Source organism: Triticum aestivum, chromosome 3B (assembly GCF_018294505.1).
Source record: "Triticum aestivum cultivar Chinese Spring chromosome 3B, IWGSC CS RefSeq v2.1, whole genome shotgun sequence".
Taxonomy (NCBI): domain Eukaryota; kingdom Viridiplantae; phylum Streptophyta; class Magnoliopsida; order Poales; family Poaceae; genus Triticum; species Triticum aestivum.
In genome coordinates this window covers 347,351,227-347,361,825 of record NC_057801.1, presented here as the reverse complement: position 1 = coordinate 347,361,825, position 10,599 = coordinate 347,351,227, and positions in this window count along the sequence as shown.

Below are 10,599 nucleotides of genomic sequence, written 5' to 3'. Positions count from 1 at the left end.
TTGAGTGCAATCTTGTTGTGTAGTCACCATGACTCAAGAGAACACCAAGTTATGTGATTTCTCAAATACCAACAACAATGATTTTATTAGCACTCTGATTGCTCCTCCCGCCACTAGTGTGGAGTCTTGTGATATTAATACTGCTTTGCTGAATCTTGTTATGAAAGATCAATTTTCCGGTACTCCTAATGAGCATGACGCTTCCCATCTTAACACATTCGTGGAATTATGCCATACGCGAAAGAAAAAAGATGTGGACAATGATGTTGTGATGTTGAAATTATTTCCATTTTCTTTGCGATATCACGCAAAAAATTGGTTTTCTTCTTTGCCTCGCAATAGTATTGATTCTTGGAATAAGTGCAAGGATGATTTTATTACTAAGTATTTTCCTCCTGCAAAAATAGTTTCCCTTAGAACCCAGATCATGAATTTCAAGCAACTTGAACATGAGCATGTCGCACAATCTTGGGAAAGGATGAAACTGATGCTAAGGAATTGCCCAACTCATGGGTTAAATCTTTGGATGATCATACAAAAAATTTATGCGGGGTTGAATTTTGTTTCTCGTAATATTTTAGATTCCACCGCGGGGAGTACTTTTATGGAAATTACTTTGGAAAAAGCTACTAAACTGCTAGACAATATTATGGCAAATCATTCACAATGGCATACCGAAAGAGCTCCTACTAGTAAAAAAGTCAATTCGCTAGAAGAAATAAATTCTTTGAGTGAAAAAGTTGATGCTCTTATGAAGTTGGTTGCTAATAAAAGTGCTCCTAATGATTTTAATGATGTGCCTTTGTCTACTTTGTTTGAGCGAAATAGTGATGCCATAGATGTGAATTTTATCTCGCGAAACAATTTCAATAACAATGCTTATAGAGGTAATTTTAATCATATGCCTTTTCCTAGTAATTCCTCTAATAATTTAGCTAAAAGAGAATTTTTAGAAAAAGTGTTTTCTAGTGATTGCTTTCATAAAAGTGATGAAGATCTTAAAATGATTGGTGTTTCTTCTATTGATTCTTTGTTTAGTAAAATTAAGGTTGATGAAAAAGGGACTGGAGAAGAGTCAACTTTAGCTAGTAAGGAGTCCCGATAATTCGGAGGGTCAAAATCTTGCTGAGAAAATTGATAAAACTGGGTTTGAAGAGGTTAAAACTTTAACTAGTGATGCGCCCACTCTTTTGGATTACAAAGACTTTAATTATGATAGTTGTTGTTTGGTTGATTGTATTTCTTTGTTGCAATCCATGATAAATTCACCCCATGCTTATGAACAAAAAAAAGCTTTTACTAAACATATTGTTGATGCCATGATGAAAGCTTTTGAAGAAAAGTTGGAATTAGAAGTTTCAGTTCCTAGAAAATTACATGATGAATGGGAACCTACCATCAAAGTCAAGATTAAAAGTTATGAGTGTTTTCTTTATGTGACTTGGGTGCTAGTGTTTCTACAATTCCGAAGTCTTTATGTGATGTGCTTGGTCTTACCGATATTGATGAGGACATCAATACCATTTTTACACCCACAGCCCCTGCTGCTATACATACTGGACCAATTACTAGAGCTCGCGCACGCCAATTAAATTACCAGGTACTTTTGTTTCTTGGTAATGATTCTAATGTTCATGAGAATATGATGCTGCCTAAATTGGATACATTTGTTTTGCTTACAAATGAAGGGCCTAGCTTGGAGAAGGATGAACATTGGAGCAAGACCAAGCATGGAGATGATGGCATGCGCAAGGGGAACAAGAACGGAGTTACAAGTGATGATTTCAGGACTTTGAAGCCACCATAATGAGTGCATGAAGCCTTGGACGAAATATACAAGATGCCACTTTATAAATGTCGTCTAGAGGCTTTTCTAGGTGCTGCGTCACCTTTTTATTCGGCCAGGCCCATGTAATTTCGAAATACATAAGTATAGGCTATTTTTAGAGTCCGTATGTGTGGGGAAACAAGAGATAGGGTTGGTTTCGGACCCCTCCACTAAGGGCCACGAAATCCCCCCCCCCTCTTCCTCCATATATACAGCCCTTAGGGCACCGTTTAGACTTTGGGTTTTGTTTAGATTAGAAGTTCGCCATAGCTGCAACTTCACGTACTTCGTTTGTGTTCAACGACCAGACCAAGACGTCACAGAACCCCATCTTGATCAATAAAGCTTTCATCTTATATTCGCAATATCCAAATTGTAATCTCAGTTTCTTGCTTGTTCGTCATTTGCGCGCAGGAAATAGACCCTCGTGGTCAGCTTGATCGTGCTCCGACGTGGTCAATAACCTCTCGGAGTTGGTTTAGCGATTGCTATGGCGCGACATCCTCGCACGTACGTAGTCGGATCGTCAAAGTCTACTCCTCCGAAACGATAATCACCATCTCATCGAAAGACGGGACACCTTTGCCTCTATCAAGTGGTATCAGATTTTCAGGTTGCTCAGTGAGATTTTACAGTTTTTCATAGTTTAGATAGAGTTTGTTTCTTCATACCTATAGTCCACAAAATAGCCAAAAAAATTAGGGTTAGTTCATCCTATCCGAACCAATCTGAGCCGTTGCATAATCTTTTCTGCATTTGCTTTGTTGAATTTGCGGTTGCATCGTTGTGTCAAGTTGCTGGTCTTAGCGTCTAGTCCTTTAGAGTTTCGAGTTCTGTTCACAGGTTGTCACGTCGCCGCTGCCATATATCACCACCGCATCATCATCATTGATGCTGTCATATACCACCATTGCACCAACTTCATCACCGCTGCCATATACCACCACCACATATTCACCGCCAATCCGAGTCCATATACGCCACCACATATCCGCCGCCATCATGCCAATCCGAGTCCACCTGCATAATATATCCGCCACAAGTCCGAGTTCCACCATATTCATCTCCGCCACTAGTCTGAGTTCCACCAGATTCATCTCCGCCATCAGTCCTAGTCCGAGCCCAGTATTTTGTTACTCTATTTTGGATTTCGAGATCACGCCATACTCCGAGTCGTGACAGAGTAGGACTCCCGAACTTTCGAGCTACCCACAGTAGAAAAATAGTTCCAGTTTCGAAAACAAGACTAAGTCTGGAAAATTCTGGCTAGGCAGTTTTTAGACCGTTTGTAGACTTTTTCAAAAACAATTGTTGCGGAGCAAAAAAAAGAGCCAAAAAGTGAGAAAAAAGGAAAAAATATTCAGAGTGTGCACCTCCCTTATTTACGTGTAGCGCCGTGATTTTGTTAGTGTTCTAGGCTCGCGTCTCTAGCACGGTCTAGCCTAGGACCAGCACAGTACCGTCGTTGAGCGTTTATTTAACTTTGCATCTCTGAATTGATTATTGCTGACCCTTTTTGCTACCATATTATAAGCCTTCCCAACTCCACATACATCTATGTCATGCGTTTGACTCTCCCTGGTAATCGCTCTATCCAAGCTTTGAGGGTTTTGACTATAACAGTTGCCGATCACCACCTACTACTGGGTAAATAAGGGAGTTTCCAAGCGTATTGAAATAGTCGCCATTATAGAAAGTTTTTTTTGACCTGTTTCTAGTTTTTGGGTCCGGGCAGTCGGAAAAACAAATTGGTCGAAAAAAATTCGTGTCTATCCTGTTATCTTGACTTGGGAAGAGTTTTGAGACACTCGCCATTATAGTGATTTTCGGCAAAAAAAAGAGCAGCGCAAAAAAATCAAAGTGTGCTTCTCCCTTGTTTCCGTGCAGCGTCGTGATTTTGTTAGTGTTCCAGGCTCGCGTCTCTAGCACAGTCTAGCCTAGGTCCAGCATAGTACCATCGTTGAGCGTTTATTCAACTTCGCATCTCTGAATTGATTATTGCTGATCCTTTTTGCTACCATATCATAAGCCTTCCCAGCTCCGCATATATCTACGTCATGTGTTTGACTCTCCCTGGCCATTGCTCTATCCAAGCTTTGAGAATTTTGACTACAATGGTTGCCGATTACCACCTGCTGCTGGGTAAGAACTGGTAAGAATTTGAGATTTGCTTGATGGGTTTGTGATACACCACCACCACTTCCTAGTAGTCTGTAGGATCATATTCTTGTGTGTTTCTATTTGCTGCTAACCATGGCAGGATCACAAGCCTATGAGACTGATTGGGAGAACCTGACGAACAAACAGCTACATGATAAATTTTAGCAAATGATGTGTGGACAGGTGCAAGATGTGCTAAACAGATTCGAAGAGGCCATGGAGAAGATAGATGGCATTGAGAAGACGTTCGAAACAAAGCTTGATAACAAGTTTAATGAATTGCTCACGCGTTTTCCATAACCACCGCCAGCTGCACCTATCGCACCTCTGCAACGACAATAACAATGCCCCCTTCCGAATCAGTATGGACGAGCGAAGCTTGTTCCTCTTGAGGATGGCCAAACTTCTGGTGCTGCTGTACCTGTTGTTAATGCTTCTTTGGCTCCTGCTACTACTGCTGCTGGTACCCAGGAGGATGATGAGTATGCGGGCGATTATGAGGATGAGGTTGATCAAAATCAGAACTACGTGCAGCCACCAGCACCACCAGCAGCAGGTCGACCTCAGGTATATAATCAGAATGGTAGGCCTGCACCACCACCTCAGGTACGAGATCATGACCATGTTCCTAAACTGAAATTGAATATTCCACCATTTGAGGGTAGATATGTTCCTAATATATATCTTACTTGGGAGTTAGAAACTGAACAACATTTTACATGTTTACAATATCCCGAGGAGAGACTGGTTGCTGTTGTTGTTTGTGCTTTCACTAGTTTTGCATGTGTATGGTGGTCTGAACATTGTAGATTATATCCTATTCCAGCTACTTGGGCTGCTTTGAAAACCGCTATGCGTACTCGTTGGGTTCCGCCATATTATCAACGTGAATTGCTTCAAAAATTGCAGCGTTTAAGACAAGGGAGAAATTCTGTAGAAGAATATTATCAGGAATTACAAACTGGCATGATTAGATGTGGTATTGTTGAGGAGAACGAAGTTATGCTTGCACGTTTTATGGGTGGATTAAATAGAGAGATTCAGACCATTCTAGAGTATAAGGAGTATATTAATATCACTCGTTTATTCCATCTTGCTTGTAAAGCTGAACGTGAAGTGCAGGATCGACAAGCATTGGCGTGAACTAACTTTTCTGCAGGTCGACCTTCATCATGGACACCGCGTGCATCCTCTACTTCCACTGCACCAGCACCTCCATCAGCTGCCACATCCACCCGTGATACAAGAAAGCAGGCACAACCACCACTATCTACCAAGAGCACACCTGTCGGGCCTGCACAAAGCTCTTCTTCTTCCATGGCATCAACAGGGCACACAAGTGATATTATTTGTCGTCGTTGTAAGGGAAGAGGACATTATGCGCGAGAATGCAAATCTCAGCGTGTGATGATTTCTACTGAGGATGGTGGGTATGAATCCGCTAGTGCATATGGTGAGGAGACTTTGGCTCTTATTACACGTGAAGAACACGGTGGAGATGATACTGATCATGAGACGCAATACATGGCTCCTGAAGACGCTGATAGGTATGAATGTTTACTTGCTCAACGTGTTTTGATTGTGCAGGTCACACAAGCTGAGCAAAATCAGAGGCATAATTTGTTCCATACAAAGGGAGTTGTGAAGGAACGTTCTGTGCACGTCATCATAAATGGAGGAGCTGCAACAACTTGGCTAGCATGGAGATGGTGGAGAAGCTATCTCTCACCACAAGACCACATCCACATCCTTACTACATCCAATGGTTCAACAACACCGGCAAGGTTAAGGTAACATGTACTGTTCGTATGCATTTTAGTATCTCTACATATGCTGATTATGTTGATTATGATGTGGTACCTATGCAAGTATGTTCCTTATTACTTGATCGACCATGGCAATTTGATAAAAATTATGTACACCATGGTAGAAACAATCGGTATAGTCTTTTTCATAATGATAAAAATATTACTTAGCTTCCTATGACTCCTGATTCCATTTTGAAAGATGATATTAATAGAGCTAATAAAGCAAAACAGGAGAAGAATAAGAGTGAAAATCAGATTGTGGCAAAAGAATTTGAGCAACAAATGAAGCCTAATAATAAACCATCTAGTGTTGCTTCTGAAATTAAATTGAAAAGTGCATGTTTATTTGCCACCAAATCTGATATTGATGAGCTAGATTTCAGCAAATCTGTTTGCTATGCTTTTGTGTGCAAAGAGGCATTATTTTCATTCGAGGACATGCCTTCCTCTTTGCCTCCTGTTGTCACTAACATTTTGCAGGAGTTCGCTCATGTCTTTCCACAAGACGTGCCACCGGGATTACCGCCTATTCGAGGGATTGAGCATCAGATTGACTTAATTCCCGGTGCTTCACTGCCAAACCATGCGCCATGAATGGAAAACAGCATTTAAAACTAAGTTTGGATTATATGAGTGATTAGTCATGCCTTTTGGCCTAACTAATGCACCTAGTACTTTCATGAGATTAGTGAACGAAGTTTTACGTGCTTTCATTGGACGATTTGTGGTAGTCTATTTTGATGATATACTGATTTATAGCAGATCTTTGGAGGAACATTTGGAACATTTACGTGTTGTTTTTATTGCTCTACGTGGTGTACGTTTGTTTGGTAACCTTGGGAAGTGCACATTCTGCACCGACCAAGTATCTTTTCTTGGCTATGTTCTTACTCCACAGGGAATTGAAGTTGATAAAGCCAAGATTGAAGCTATTGAGAGTTGGCCGCAGCCCAAAACGGTCACACAAGTGAGGAGTTTTCTTGGCCTCGCTGGATTTTATAGGCTTTTTGTGAGAGATTTCAGCACCATTGTTGCACCTCTCAATGAGCTTACAAAGAAAGATGTGCCCTTTGTTTGGGGTACCGCACAGGAAGAAGCTTTCACGGTATTGAAAGATAAGTTGACACATGCTCCTTTACTCCAACTTCCTGATTTTAATAAGACTTTTGAGCTTGAATGTGATGCTAGTGGAATTGGATTAGGAGGTGTGTTATTACAAGATGGCAAACCTATTGCATACTTTTCCAAAAAATTGAGTGGGCCTAGTCTGAACTATTCTACTTATGATAAATAATTATGCTCTTGTTCGGACTTTAGAAACATGGCAACATTATTTATGGACCAAAGAATTTGTTATACATTCTGATCATGAATCTTTGAAACACATTAAAAGTCAAGCAAAACTGAACAGTAGACATGCTAAATGGGTTGAATTCGTTAAGACTTTCCCATATGTCATTAAACACAAGAAGGGTAAAGAAAATGTTATTGCTGATGCATTGTCTCGTCGTTATACTATGCTTTCACAATTTGACTTTAAAATATTTGGTTTGGAGACCATCAAAGATCAATATGTGCATGATGCTGAATTTAAAGATGTATTGTAGAATTTTAAAGAAGGGAGAACATGGAACAACTTCGTCGTTAACGATGGATTTGTGTTTCGTGCTAACAAGCTATGCATTCCAGCTAGCTCCGTTCGTCTTTTGTTGTTGCAGGAGGCGCATGGAGGAGGATTAATGGGACACTTTGGCGTGAAGAAGATGGAGGATATACTTGCTTCACATTTATTTTGGCCAAAAATGAGACGGGATGTTGAGCATTTTGTTGCTCGGTGCACTACATGTCAAAAAGCTAAGTCACGACTCAATCCTCATGGTTTATATATGCCTTTGCTTGTACCTAGTGTTCCTTGGGAGGATATATCTATGGACTTTGTTTTAGGTTTACCTCGAACAAAGAAGGGGAGCGATAGCATATTTGTTGCCGTGGATAGATTCTCGAAAATGGCACACTTTATACCATGTCATAAAAGCGATGATGCTGTTAATGTAGCTGATTTGTTCTTTCGTGAAATTATTCGCTTGCATGGTGTGCCAAATACTATTGTTTCAGATCGTGATACTAAATTTCTTAGCCACTTTTGGAGATGTTTATGGGCTAAGTTGGGGACTAAGCTGCTTTTTAGTACTACTTGTCACCCCCAAACTGATGGCCAAACTGAAGTAGTCAATAGAACATTACCTACTATGCTTAGGGCTGTTTTGAAGAATAATAAGAAAATGTGGGAGGAATGCTTGCCTCATATTGAATTTTCTTATAATCGTTCATTGCATTCTACTACTAAGATGTGCCCTTTTGAAGTTGTTTCTGGTTTCCTACCTCGTGCACCTATTGATTTGTTGCCTCTTCCATCTTCGGAGAAGGTTAATTTTGATGGTAATCAACGTGCTGAATTGATTTTAAAAATGTATGAGTTAACTAAGGAAAACATTGAGCGTATGAATGCTAAACATAAACTTGCTGGAGATAAGGGTAGGAAACATGTTCTGTTTGCACCTGGAGATCTTGTTGGGTTACATTTGCGTAAGGATAGATTTCCTGATTTGCGCAAATCAAAGCTAATGCCACGTGCCGATGGTCCCTTTAAGGTGTTAGAGAAAATAAATGATAATGCATATAAACTTGAGTTGCCTGCAGATTTTGGGGTTAGTCCCACTTTTAACATTGCAGATTTGAAGCCTTATTTGGGTGAGGAAGATGAACTTTCGTCGAGGACGACTTCATTTCAAGAAGGGGAGGATGATGAGGATATCAATACCATTGTTACACCCACAGCCCCTGCTGCTATACATACTGGACCAATTACTAGAGCTCGCGCACGCCAATTAAATTACCAGGTACTTTCGTTTCTTTGTAATGATTTTAATGTTCATAAGAATATGATGTTGCCTAAATTGGATACATTTGTTTTGCTTACAAATGAAGGGCCTAGCTTGGAGAAGGATGAACATTGGAGCAAGAACAAGCATGGAGATGATGGCATGCACAAGGGGAACAAGAACGGAGTTACAAGTGATGATTTCAGGACTTTGAAGCCACCATAACGAGTGCATGAAGCCTTGGACGAAATATACAAGATGTCACTTCATAAATTTTGTCCAAAGGCTATTCTAGGTGTTGCGTCACCTTTTTTATTGGGCCAGGACCATGTAATTTCGAAATACATAAGTATAGGCTATTTTTATAGTCCGTATGTGTGGGGAAACAAGAGATAGGGTTGGTTTTAGACCCCTCCACCAAGGGCCACGTAATTCCCCCCTCTTCCCCATATATACAGCCCTTAGGGCACCGTTTAGACTTTGGGTTTTCTTTAGATTAAACGTTCGCCATAGCTGCAACTTCGCGTACTTCGTTTGTGTTCAACGGCCAGACCAAGACGTCACAGAAACCCATCTTGATCAATAAAGCTTTCATCTTATATTCTCAATATCTAGATTGCAATCTCAGTTTCTTGCTTGTTCTTCGTTTACTCGCAGGAAATAGACCCTCGTGGTCAGGTTGATCGTGCTCCGGCGTGGTCAATAACCTCTCGGAGTTGGTTTAGCGATTTCTAAGGCGCGACGTCCTCGCACGTACGTAGTCGGATCGTCAAAGTCTACTCCTCAGAAACGATAATCACCATCTCATCAAAAGACGGGACACCTTTGCCCCTATTACGGAGGACGTGATGATTGAGTATACCTCAAACGACATGTTTGGAGACTTCGACTAGTCCCACAATCTCCTTAGTGATCTATTTAGCTATGTCCACTTGTGATGTTGTAATAAGAACATAAGTATTGTTGTTGTCTTTATATTGTATCAGCACATTTGATATAACAAGATTGTAAATGTATCAACATATTTGATATAAAAAAGATTGTATTCTATGTATTTACATGAGATTTTCTTATTGAAAGTTCTTTTGTCTTATATATAGTTATCTACGGTGACAATCCGATGGAAGAGGAATTATGCCTTGTGGACAGTGCAACCACAAACTTCATACCGAGGGAGATGAAATATTTTCAAAATCTTAAAAAGATGAATGGAGATATTCTAACTAGCGTTGGACGCGATACGGTAATCGTTGGCACTGGACGTGCCATATTTACCCTCCCGGACGGTACACAAGTGACAGTCGAGGATGCTTTGTTGTATCCCGACTCATCACGTACCCTGATCAGTTATCGAGATATCCGTAAAAATGGCTTTCACATTGAAACACACAAAGACAACAAAGAAGAGTATCTACACTTCACCAAAGAACACGGATGTGGCAAGCAGGTACATGAAAAAGGTTCCTTCTCTATCGTTTGGTTTGTACTATACATACATCAAACCCATAGAGCAAGTTGCATATAAAGTAATTTTTCAAAATATTGATGCATTTCAAACCTGGCATGATCGCCTAGGCCATCTAGTGATAGGGATGATGAGAAAAATTATTAGCAATTCCATTGGTCATAATTTGCTTGAGTCAAAATTTCCTCAATCTTCAGACTTTGTGTGCACATATTGTGCCACGGGAAAGCTAATTTTGTGACCCCTCGCACCTCAAAATACAAGCTGAACCAATTCAATTTCTTGAACGTATCCACGAAGACATTTGGGGTCCCATCCAACCATTGTCTGGACCTTTCCGGTACTTCATGATTCTAATTGATGCATCTACATGATGGTCACACGTGTGTCTTCTATCCACGCGAAACCATGCATTTGCCAAGATAATGAGGCAAGTCATTAAATTACAAGCCCATT